The 13253-nt window shown below is 42.4% G+C and overlaps 1 long non-coding RNA gene and 1 other non-coding gene across 2 annotated transcripts; both read right to left on the reverse strand.

Annotated features, from left to right (window-relative positions):
• Window positions 1–7334: 7334 nt before the first annotated feature.
• Window positions 7335–9549, reverse strand: LOC147440487 (uncharacterized). Its single transcript, XR_015184350.1, has 2 exons — window positions 7709–9549; window positions 7335–7594 (listed from the first exon to the last, which is right to left on the reverse strand). It is a non-coding gene; the product is annotated as an uncharacterized LOC147440487 (long non-coding RNA).
• Window positions 9328–9526, reverse strand: LOC147440488 (U2 spliceosomal RNA). Its single transcript, XR_015184397.1, has one exon. It is a non-coding gene; the product is annotated as a U2 spliceosomal RNA (small nuclear RNA).
• Window positions 9550–13253: the final 3704 nt, after the last annotated feature.

Here is a 13253-nt window from a genome sequence, read left to right on the forward strand (position 1 = left end):
TGGTTCGGTGAGAATATGATTTGTGGATAAGGGCTGAAATTCTCTCATGGATTATGGTTGTGATTTTATAGTGGAAGCCGGTGTGGCTCTTTAGTTTTTGTTTTGGATATGGTTATGGTGTCAAAATGCCTCATTCGAGCTGGGTGGAGTGATCACCCATGCGATGTGATTAGATTATGGTTTATGGTTTTGGAATTGGATCATGGAGTGATTTATATGGTTTATGGTAGATGTATAAGGGTAGAGACCCTATACAGTCTAACTGCTTGGAAAAATATTGTTTGTGCATATGGAAGGTGGTATTATGATTGGACTCACATGTTATGTTTCTCATTGTAGCGTCGCTACAAGACTAGGATCACCTACATCGCTTAGCCTTAGATAAAAGGGTCGTTGACCTGGGGCTTTGTTGGATCGGGGGTATTGCTTAGATCTTCTTCTTTTTGTTAAACTCATCTACACAATTAGTGCGTCGGAGGTTGAATAACCTACACGGATAACACGTCGGAGATTTTGCCTTGGCTTTGCCTAAACACCCCATGTTGGGCATCGAAGAGACGTGGAGCCTAAACTGGTATGGTTGGTGTTGATACCCTACCACTTACTGGTACTTGGGACCCTTTCAGAGCTCAGGTTCATGGAGGAAGGTGAAGCGGCCTCAGCTTATGTCTGACTCAGGTAGGTTGGAGGCGTTCTCGCTCGCTCCCAGCGAAGTGAAATTCTCTTTGTCCGTAGTAGAATGGGTTGACGGGTCTCTGCTAGTTATTTTTTCATATTCTTTTTTATGTTATGGTATACTTAGATTTTTTGTCATTACATTAATACATGGTTGGCTGTTTCATTTAGATAGTAAATTTAAAGATTCTCTGTTGTCATTCTCTCATGTCTCTGTGCACTCTATTTCACCCTCCACTATATTCTCTCTCTCTCTTAAGAGAGAGGTGTGTGTAGGAGAGGTGTGTGTAGAGGGTTCCTTTTAAGCTTAATTTGATAAGACCCTTAACTTATCTTGATAAGTTACTTTTGCATATCTTGATAACATTCCTTTCTTTTTAAAACTTTTATCAACAAGGTACTTTTTCAACAAGTGGTTTATGCAACAAGCTATTTTTTTCTCTTCAGATAAAACTAATTTCCCATGCACTGGTTATATCCACGTTTCCATGGTGTAAACCGAAAGTGTCCCGTGAGTAACTAGGGTGCTTGACTATAGCCCAAATTTACTCGATCGGTTTTTAAAAGTCGATGGCTTAGATATGTCGGTCAAGAGTAAGGGCTAGGAGGAGGACCTTACAAGCATGGATGCCAAAATAACGCCTAATATCATGCATGATATGCTGACTCGGGCAAAAAGGTCTTCCACGGCTAGATAGTGGTGGTATTTCGAAGAGATATCATTATGGACTAGATAATATAACTAGATTGACTGTTTGCACTTGAGTGTTCACTATGAACTAAGTGATTAAATTTTGGCATGCATGCTAATGAGTGCATTGTCTTGTGCAAATGGTCATTGGCATGTCTGCTTGAAATGTGAGAAAGGGCATGAATTAGATAGTGACAAGATTTAGTGGATCAAGACATCCATGAAAAAATTAGTGCACTTTGGATGTCATTGCTAAATAAGTTGTAATGATTATACAAAAATGTGATGTGTCTAGTCAGTGAGTGGTGTCTTTGTGCTAGATGTATGCAGTCTAGTGCATGGGTACTTAGAGTCAGTGTCTACTGAGCTAGTCTGTGGCCTTTGTCTGTTTTGTAGGCATAATTGAGGGTGATTACTCTCGTTTCAAGAGTGGGATACGTCACAAATTGCTAATGTGGTATGAAGGACTAGGGCTTATAAAGGATCTTCCCATCGCAAGTGGACAAAACCTTAAAAATTCCAAATCTACTAACATGGCACTTCCTGCCACAAATCGTGAAAACTACTGACATGACACTTGTTATACGGATGAAATTTTTTGCCAATTTTTAGCACTAGATTTTGGCTACACTTTTTGGGGAGTAGCTTTTAGAAGAACGATTTTTCAAGGGCACATAGTTTTAGGGCCCATGTACTCTTTAAATACATGACCCGACCCTCCGACTTTGGCAAAGCAATTGGGAAGCTTGCAGAGTGGAGAGGCCACGGTAGTTGTACCAAGTTGCAGAGTGGAGAGGCCACGATAGTTGTACCACTTCGTGAGGCATGTGTTTCCATCGCCAAGAGTTGTGGCCAGTAGATGTCCCATTTTTGCTACCAAAAAGGAAATCCTTGTTGAATAAAGAAACATGGATGGATAAGAGGAGGTCCTTGCATCTAGACTTAGTCTTGAGCTCCCCCTTCAACCTGGCAAAGGGAGGATCAGCTAAGAGGTGAGGGTGTGGTGTTGGGTGCATAGAGAAGAAGAAGAATATATGTCGGTAGCCATATTGAAAAGAAAGAAAAGAGAATTTATTCTCACCTGGCTCTACGAGATTGTGTTTCCAAATGCAAGTTGGAAAGGGCCCGTGAGATCAAACCCTCCAAAAATCAAGATTGTTTTGAGTTTTCACTCACACGAAGAAGGCTACGCATGGGATCGATGATCGGGTGAAAATAGATTATGATCCTGTCACATTCAAGCCACTTGTAAGATGAGATTCTCTTAGAATATTTTCTCAATGCGTCGGTAGGTGCTCAATGCGTTGGTATGTGGACAATGATGGTCGCATGAAGACAATGGTGAAGAGAATTTAATCACTCAAGGCATGGATGTGGTCAAGACAAGGTAAACAATAGTTTTTGCATGTGACTTACAAGCTCGATAGTAGACAAAAGAAGGTAAGAACATGGGAAATGTGTTACTATATTAGTGATAGCATTTCAAAAAGATAGAAAGTATCTTTTGGTTAAGCCAAGAGAAAATGGCTTTTGTCATCTTTTACATGAAGTCAAACTAGATGTGATCGTGTACCGCTATAGTGCACCCTTCATTAATAGCTTCTTCTAGAAGTAAGGGTTTTTAGTTAAATGGTAAAAGTTTGGTGAAAAAATATAAAAAATAAATTATTGTCCTAGACATATGTTAATTCTTCATTATATAATAGCATCAAATAAAGAGCTTACCAAGGCTTGAAAAAGCTAGTAACCACTCCAAAAATAGGTGCTTTTTTTTTTCTCTTCAGCTGCTTTAATATGTAGCCCTAAGGAAAAACAACCTTTTAATATAGTGCATACATGTAGATATAGTATACAAGAGAGAAAATTTGTATATAGAGACCATGTACAAGTAGCAATTTTTTTTTTTAATGAATGTATGCATAAGAAAGAAAAAAAATTCAATAACCCTTCAAATGTGATAAAAATTCCATCCCGCTACTTTGTTTGCTCGCTTTTTGTCCCTCACTCGCTTTTCACCGCTCATTAAGTGATAGCACCCGTCAAAATGCTACCGAAATTTTTGCAGCCATGTTATGTCTTAAAGTGGTTATACAGGATTGGTTGTGCCTCACCCGAGTTGGATGGAGTGTTCACCCATGCGATGTGATTAGATTATGGTTTATGGTTTTGGAATTGGATCATGGAGTGATTTGTATGGTTTATGGTAGACGTGTAAGAGTAGAGACCCTATACAGTATAACTGCTTAGAAAAGATTGTTTGTGCATATGGAAGGTGGTATTATGATTGGACTCACGTGTTATGTTTTTCATGGTAGTGTCGCTACAAGACTATGATCACCTACATCGCTTAGCCTTAGATAAAAGGGTCGTTGACCTGGGGCTTTGCTAGATCGGGGGTGTTGCATACATTTTCTTCTTTTTGTTAGGCTCATCTACACGGTTAGTGCGTCGGAGATTGAATAACCTACACGGATAACGCATCAGAGATTTTGCCTTGGCTTTGCCTAAACACCCCATGTTGGGCATCGAAGAGACGTGGCGCCTAAACTGGTATGGTTGGTGTTGATACCCTACCACTTACTGGTACTTGGGACCCTTTCAGAGCTCGGGTTCATGGAGGAAGGTGAAGCAGCCTCAGCTTATGTCTGACTCAAGTAGGTTGGAGGTGTTCTCGCTCGCTCCCGGCGAAGTGAAATTCTCTTTGTCCGTAGTAGAATGGGTTGACCGGTCTCTGCTAGTTATTTTGTCATATTCTTTTTTATGTTATGGTATACTTAGATTTTTTGTCATTACATTAATACATGGTTTCCTTTTTCATTTAGATAGGAAATTTAAAGATTCTCTGTTGTCATTCTCTCATGTCTCTGTGCACTCTATTTCACCCTCCACCATATTTCTCTCTCTCTCTCTCTCTCTCTCTCTCTCTCTCTCTCTCTCTCTCTCTCTCTCTCTCTCTCTTCGCAATGCGGTGTACACATATATTCACCCTCCACAATGTTATATTTCTTTGAGTACGCTTTCATTCATAACATCCATTTAGGGGTAGCACTAGTTGCTAGGTGCCTCTTGATGCAATCTGGTTCATGGCCTAAACTCCATGCTTGATTGGACGTTGAGAACTCCTCCCCTATGCAAACGCTTCTGCAACTCTGATGTATATTGAAAATCGTATAAAGTTGTAAATTGTATATTTTGTGAATAGACCCTTGGGGAGGGGTATCTCTCATGTAGGCTCTCAACTTCTCAACACGCTTTGAGAAGGAGTTGGAGTTCTTGCACTTTCACCAAGTGAGAATGTAGGTGTATACCCCCAAGCACACCCCTTCCTTGCCTTGGTTGACCCCTCCTTGTAGCTCAAGCTTGAAGCTCATTGGACCCCTCTAAGCCTAGCCAATCACATGCAACATGGGTAGTCTTTGGCAAGTGTCCTCCTTACCTCTTTGAGAGAGAGAGAGCTTGAAAATATCTAGATATTTGTTGAATTGAACTAAAAGCTTATTGGACCCCACCCCTCTTTAGCTCAACCAATAGGATTCAAGCACACCATGTGGCTAAGCATAGGGAGAGCCTCACATGTGTCCATGTGCCCCTTGAGAAAGGGGGTTCCCTTTGGACCCCACCCCTCTTTAGCTCAACCAATAGGATTCAAGCACACCATGTGGCTAAGCATAGGGAGAGCCTCACATGTGTCCATGTGCCCCTTGAGAAAGGGGGTTCCCTTTGGGTGAGTGGAAGGTTAAGTCAAAGATTCCCATAACTTTGGGGCTTTCCTCCTTCTTTGTAGGGTCTCTTTTTTACTCAATCCCCTCAAGCACCTTACCCCCCTATGCATGGGAAGCTTCTCTAGCACCTTAGTCAGCAAGCATGACAAGCACCTCAAGCTTGGGTTGGGTTTCCACCTTAAGCTCAACCCTAGCTTGCCTAAGGTCAAAGCCTAAGGTCAAAGGACTTTTAACACTAACCATTGGAGGTCTTTAATGAAGCTCACCCTAAGGTCTTTAAGCTCCATTAGATAGCCTTGCTCTTTGACATATCATCTCTCATTTGGACCCCTTTATCATTGGCTTCGTGTTGAGATACACACGTAAGCACATGTCTATATTCTAACCCTTGTTCCGTTTATTATCCCACATTAAATGATCAGTTTAATATGAGAAAATCATTTGGGTTGATTAGATATTAGATTTTATGACATCCTCAACCAAGAAATCATTTGGTAATTATGTCTCAGCACCATCATATTGTAAAATGGTCATTCTACTACAAAGAAAGCATTGCAAGGAGCACAACCATCCCAATCAACACAGAGGTGCATAGAGCTCCATCATCATGGACCTTGCTTAGATACACAATGTTGAACGGGTCGTAAAGTGCGGGGGGAGTATGTAGCATCTTGTCATCTAAGATACTCAAAATACCAATTTCTCACAAGTTCCTAAACCGACTAGTAATATTAAGTTGCCCCTAACATCAAACGGCATATGGCTTTTTCTATAAATGATACTTTGAAAGGTTTATGGGAGACTTACCCTTAGTGGATTAAGTCGAAAGGGATTGTTTTTTGTGTAAAGGACGACAGCACCTAATTAATAGTAATATATCAATATTTTATCTACTATATACACATATTTGTGTCTCCCATCCTATCATGAATGCACGTAAGTAGTGCATTTTTCATGATTCCACAAAGTTAAGAAGAAGATCAAATCTTGCACAAGAGAAAAGACAAACAAGAGATGATTCTTCATCCAAGGCACACAAATGCATCAACAAGAGTGGTAAAATATATGCCATTCTTAGTATTGAGAGCAATTTTACTACTGCCTTTGATTGAATAAGAGACATGTTTGGCACGTGGTAGCATTCCCATAGAGATAGCCTCATGAGAAGTAAGCATATCATGATGATATGTAATGTGCTTTGTAGGACTAGAGTAAAAGTACCATACATGTGAGTCTTATAAGTCATGGGCATACATTATTTTTGACTAGGAGGATCATGCTAAGATTGTGCACTAAACACCCATTTTGTATCCTACAGAATCTGCAATTGAAGAAGCATTTGCACCGGCTGTATTTGCCTCTTTCTTACGATCATGTTTATCCTTTACCAGTCACTAGAGGTGGCAAAGTTAGTAGTATGATGGCTCAAGAAAGCAAGTGAAGTTTGAATCTCATAAGTGAACAAGATAGTTCTAAGTGTGAGCCTGATGATCAAGTAGAATCTTAAATTTAACTATCATGATTGCTGGACAAGGTAAGTGAGGTTGTAACAAACTTTGAGCACCGTGGTGGATACAAGGATAAAATTGAAGCTAAACTTAAGTGCGAACATCATGGACAAGATAGCTAAATAATGCTTAAAATTGATAGTTTATGGCGGAGATGGGTAAAAAAGAAGTGGGGCTGAAACTATCTCATGCTGTATAAAGCAGGTATTGAAGTTTAATGTCAACTTTAAGCCTTGTTTTCTTAATCACAACATGAGGTTTAATATCTCTGTGAGGTCCCATAGGGTATTCAACCAAGGAAACATTGGGAAGGTTGTTTACTAAAAATCTTCATAAAAGGATGGTAAAAGAAAATTTGTAGATATCCAAAAACATACAACTGGAGGGTGGACTTTGATGTATCCCTTTGTGTGGCATTATTTGGGAATCCATAAGTCAATGATTCACTTGTACCCACTCTTTGCATAAATAAACAATCTTTGCTATACAACATAGTAGCTCATCATTAGGCTCTTGAGGTTTCAAGTATATAAGAGCTATGGAGAAAATTCCAACCCTCCTTTCAGAAAATGAAAGATACATTCCGAACATGCGAGGCAAAAAAAAAGTGTGGATTGCATTGGCATAGGTGTCGTTCATTTAAGTGGAAGGAAAATTCCTCTTTCAGCAATCCATTTGAGACTTCACTCTACCACTCAATCATCTATTTGCACACTTTAATTGGAGCAAATGTCTACAAGCTTCAATGCGAGCTGTTAACATTTTCCAAATCTTCACCATCACAACATTTGCTAAGTTAGGTAGACCTTGGTAGCCCTACATGGAGTATGCAGAGAATCCCAAACATGAGAATTTCTAAAGGAGCAACTAATCTTAGAATTTAAAGAGAGGTGCCAGAAGCGTGCCACAAAAAGTCGAACCAGGTTCTCCGTAGAAGAAGAACCGGCTGAAGCTATGAGCTACCATTGCAACCGGCTTGGCATTAACAAGGCGACGATCTCACCACAACACACGAACAGAATTGAAAAGTTTTAATACTTGGAACTTGAAAACAAGCAAGTGCTAAACATAACTGAATGCAAAAACTCGGATGCCACAGCCGTACGACTTACCACATCATCAATGCAAATCGCGACATGCCACCGATCCTGTCTCTTGCTCTTCTTTCTGTCGGCCAATGGCCAAGTCATGAATAACCGAGAAGACTACGAAGCCGGCGGTGGTTGGTTCTCCTGCGTAGTCGGACACTTGGCCAAAATATTGCGTCTTTCCCCGACATGTGTAGCACTTTCTCTGCTTGAGCCATTCTTGCAATGCGTGCCTCGTGAGAGGGTGTCGACCAAAGGGAAGCCAAGTACATGGTGCCTGTCCATGAAATGAAGCACCATTGCTGTGCATTACTTTCAAACTAATTTCCTGATCTTGGAGGCTTGCCCCTTTGAGGAAGTGGTGTCAAACTGCTGGATGAAAGCTAGTGCTTGCCTCTCATCCTGGTGGAATTCGCAAGGGTATCCAGGCATAGTGCCGTATGGGCATCCCTACTCCAAAAGCACATATGGCATATGGCCGAAAAGCAGCCGTACCAATGCAGTAAGGTCCAAAAGCACCTGCACTTGCTCCATAAGAACCGAATCGCCATCGGAGTGATATTTGAGAACGTTGGGCCCAAAAGGCCTGGAAAGGGTGGCATCTGCTGCCGCAAATCCTGCGGCGTATGACACGTCGTACATTTGCACAAGGAGAGGATTCTCTTTTTAGGTATTATCATGCATCTTGCTTTAACACCCTGTTGGATCTCAGCGTGTCGTATTCATGACTTCTCAACACCCAGTATTTATGAGCTCTCAAGCGCCAACATTGCGTTTCTTTTATGTTCTCTCGACAACTCAAGTACCCTTGTACACCAGAGGCAACCTCAAGTTCCACTCCTCTTATTCCTCAACGTCCAGCTCTCACGAGAGAAGTTTCTTGCACGATGGCAATTTGTAGCCTACTGAGGAATCTGGACCTCCTGTTTCAACTGTGAATTCGACCCCTCCCTCCATACCCCAATATCCAGGCTCTTGCCCTTTCATGTACCAAGCTTTGCCCTAAGCCTCTCAAAGATGGGTCGACATCTCCGGTGTTAAGGATCGTCACCGTGCTTTACACTTCCTGTAGGAATCTTTCGACAATGGATAGAAGTAGTACACTGAAGACTTAAAAGACTGCTCAAGTTGCTAGTTGCTGCCTGGATTGGTGGCGTCAAATTCGATACCTTCCCCGCTCCAACAGCAATTTGGTGTTTGTTGTTTACTGAAGATTTGAAGATTGGCAGCAGTTCAAATTTGCTCTTGCCAAGATGTAGTTGGTGGATTTGAACTCAACGCCCTTCATGTCATCATGCAACCTCTCCCTGCGCAGAAGCCTTGCCAAAGAACAATCAATGCTAAGAGTGCAATCAACCAGAGCTCACTTTTATATCTGTAGGGGCAGGGGCTGCGGGGCTGTCCATAGCCTTTGTGCACAGACTAAGAGTGCCATCAACTAGTTCACTTTTATATCTGCTGCAGGCGCTGTTGGACGTTTGGAAGGAGTATCTCCCCACAACAGCTACGATTGTGGATCAGAAGACCACGGGACAAATCGAAAACAAAAACAAAAACAATAGAGCATGCCTGGGTGACGGCCACAGAAGCAGATCACCGTCAGTGGGCGGGCAGAGAATCGATTATCAATTGAGATTGTGGGAGGGGGGTGCGCCAGGCCTCTGAGGCAGTGCAATACAGAGGCGACGCGCGCAGTCCCCGGGCAGCAAGCTGCCGGAAGGGGACTGCCCCCGTGAGAAAAATTAGGTTAATATCATGTGGCCCGATGGACCACGTATCAGATATTAAACTGATAAGAACAGATACTACACTTGATCTTAGCCAAAAGGCCGAGAAAGGTATGGGTTCCCCAGAGTGCCCGCATGGCTTTTATACCTGCCCCGCCTCGCGCCTTGCCTTCTGGGATAATTGCTTCTGCTATTCTTTGCAAGCCCGTGTTTACACTATCTAAGCATTTGTTCGTGATGCCACGCAAAGCTCTCGGCCCGCCCCGCCTCTCGCGCCTTGCCCTCTCAGATCATTGGCTCTCCGTCAAACTTTTCTACTTACTTCTATTTACAAGCACAGCTCCCGGAATAGCACACTATCTGAGCACCCATCCTTGAAGGTTTCTACGCTATTCACACGATGCCAACGGAGCTCTCGACTGTGCGCTTTTTTTGGCCTTGTAATAAGCACTTCCCTTTTGGCAGCTTGCTGCTTACTCTCTCTCAGCCGCCATAGTCTACGAGCTGTAAGAGATAAGCTCACTTTTGGTAGCTTAGTATCAGGCCATCTGTTTGTGCAGAAGCCAATCCATAACATAGGCCCTCTATTCTCTATACGCACGAGTCAAAAGAGGCAATCAAAAGTGTCACACACAAACAGGAACGAATCTACCCTGAGAATAGGCACCAATGTGCAGGTCATGAGGTTGAAGCTATGTCTTATTTTGTGTCCTTCATACAAAAGTCATCAGCGGCCACTCCCTCGATCTTTGATCCTTCCAATAACTAAGCTAAAGGCGAGGGAGTCTTCTTCGGTAGGTGAAGCTCTGAAAGGGAGAAGGAAAGGGTTGAAGGGATGATCGAAACAACAAAAAGGGACATTCTACACTGCATCGCAAGAGGATGCCTGATAAGTAGCACCGATGCTGTTAGAAACATGGCAGCTAAGTGGCACCAATGCTGTCCAATAGATATGCAACCTTGAGCCTGTTTCAAAAGCTCGACTACTGTGAAGAAAATGGATTGTACTATGCTTGATTCTCCAAAATGGATTGTAATTGAGTCCCAAAAACTCGCGACTTGTGTTTTGTTCAGTCGCACAGTGCTGTTCTAGTTCTGTCATGATTAAATTACAACATTTTGTGTGTGAACAAAGGTCCTAGCAAGTGGCCACAGCCTCACATGGACGAGGCACGGGGGCTCTCCCTAACCCAAGAGATATAAAGCTAGGGAGGAGTGTTAGTCGTCACCCAAGAAGCCCTCACGGCCTTTCGATGGTAGTAGAGAACGGACGACAGGAACCATGGCTTCGCATGTACGATGAGATGTCATCGGATCAATCGCTTTTGACAAGTCATTGATTTGATTTTGAGACCGCTCCAGCTGCGCGACGGATGTGTCCATGGAGGATATGCGGGTTGGACTACATGACGATCGCGGGTTCGTTTTGATATCCACGAATTGAAAGCTCTCCTCCATCGATGCCAACTTAACTACGCTCCTGGATCTAGTTAACAATTTCATAATACAGATTGCCAAGGATCGGTCTCACAAAAACCCATTGTGGCCAATCAAGGGACTAATGGCAGACCACCACCGTTTGAGTCTCTTCTGGTAGGGCACGAGAACCACAAAACTTCATCATGGATGAAGGACTTAAAAGCCGCCAGTGTATAGAGGTGAAGACAAGGAGAGGATATAAAGATGTGACGAATACGTTTTTGCACTACCATCGTCTCTGTGCAACTCTAGATGTATTCCGCTCTCTGGAAACGAGTTTAGAACTTAAAGACAAGGCCTACAAGTGGCGGATGTTACTAAATTCGAACAAAAAAACCTACAACCTGGATGTGAGTCCAAGTTGTGTTCCAAAAGGAGGTCCTTCTTGTTGAAGATGATGAAACAGGAAACAGAAGGAAGACAGCAACTCAGAGTAGGAAGAAGATGGAGAAGGAGAAGACACAGAGCTTGTGTACGAGATCTCTGTAGTCTGTCTCTCTGTATTGGAATAATAGAGTATATACAAACTCAGAGCTACAAAGCTTATATGAAACCCTAAGAGATAAGGTGTCCTTTCACACCGGATGTCCAGGGGGAAAAACCCAGTGGGAGAAAAGTGCCCCTGGTGAAGCGCGTATACACACTAACACTACTACATGTCTACACTTCTTACCAATAAATATGACATAAATTGGCAAGCTTGGGATGAGTGCTTCTCCATATTTATCATTATCAAGAAGTGATCCTCAAGCTAGATAACCTCAATGCGTTTGAGGAGCCACTAATGAGCAAGTTGAGGGTATGGTAATATAAGAATGGAAATAAGCTTGCTTTTAGAGCTAGTGGCAACCCGAAGAAGGGTACGTGTATAGATAGGGTTTCATATTTTCTTTGATTCAGGCTGGATTGTTGTTGTACTACTTTTGACATAAAAATATAGGGTTGCCCCCTACCTTCCTCCTCTGAATAATAAGGTGAGTCGGGATTCTTCATCCCTCACTTAGCCTCAATACAATTTTAGGTTTTTGTCATAATAATCAATATCTAATTCTCCTAAATGATTTTCTCATGTTAAACTGATCATTTAATATGGGGAAGTGCCAGGGGAGAAAAGGCTAGAATATTGATTAAGCTAGCACCAGTAGGGATCCAAAGGGGGGGCCATCTGCAAATGAGCAATGTGCAACAATGGACTTAAAAGACCCTAAGGTTCAACCCATTAAGACTTCCAAAATGCTAAGGTTCCAACATGCTAAGGTTCCAAAATTCAAAGGTTGTGTCCAAAGGCCAAACACCAGGGAAATTGGATGCTTAGTGTGTGTCACAAAAAGTCTTTGTGGATACCTACATAGGAGGGGGCGAGCCTTGCAAGTAGGGGATGAGAGAGAAACTCACACACACACACACACACACACACACACACACACACACACACACACACACAAGCTCCCTTTACACAAAGGGAATGAGGGACACATGTCAGCTCCCTAGCCCAGATGCCCACAAGGTGCACCCAATTCCTATTGGATGGCCTTGGAGGTGGACCAATGAGAATTAGGCTAGAGTAAATCTAGTTTAATTAATATTAAAATACTTAATAAAAGAACCAATAAGAATTAATCTCTCTAGAAGACTATTGGACAGTCTCCCAAGAGGACCAATGAATATTCAGCAGCCCAATGGCTTGCCTGATTCCTATTGGTCGGGAGCCAAAGGGGTCCAATGAGAGTTTAGTTGAATTAAATAATTACCTAAAGCTCTCACAAAAGGGGAAAGGGGGACACATGTCAGAAGGCTATCAGTTATGCTGCTTAATTACCATTGGCTAAGCCTGGGGAGGTCCAATAGGATGCTAGCAAGAGCAAATAGCAAGAGGGGTCGACCAAGAGAGAGAGGGGGGGCTGATTTTTCAAAGGCATTATCACCTACACACTCACACTAGCTCATGTGTGAAGTAAAGAAGACTCTCTCTCCTTCTCAAGCTTTAATGGAAAGCTTATCACCTACTCCAAGCTTGTGAGAAGGAAGGCCTACACCAACAACTCTTGGTTTTGTGATGCAAATCCAACCAAGAGCCGAGCTTCATTGCATGCTCATCTCCTTTACCATGCTAATTACTAAGCTAAGCTATGCTAATATGAGTGATTATGTGAGGATATGTACATATTTCTCGTAAGAATACTCCTTCTTTCTCTCAATCTACTCTCATACCCCGCTAGCTCTCACCATCTTTGAAGGTGTGTGAGGTCTTGGGTCTGAGACCATGAGGGATGGGTATTTTGACCTCCTTACTAGGAGTACTCAAATATGATAAATCTAAAGCATGGATATTGTTTGAGGAAATGATGGGTTGGCATGTTAAA

The sequence above is a fragment of the Adiantum capillus-veneris genome, chromosome 15 (assembly GCF_014529385.1).
Source record: "Adiantum capillus-veneris isolate H3 chromosome 15, ASM1452938v2, whole genome shotgun sequence".
NCBI classification, from domain to species: domain Eukaryota; kingdom Viridiplantae; phylum Streptophyta; class Polypodiopsida; order Polypodiales; family Pteridaceae; genus Adiantum; species Adiantum capillus-veneris.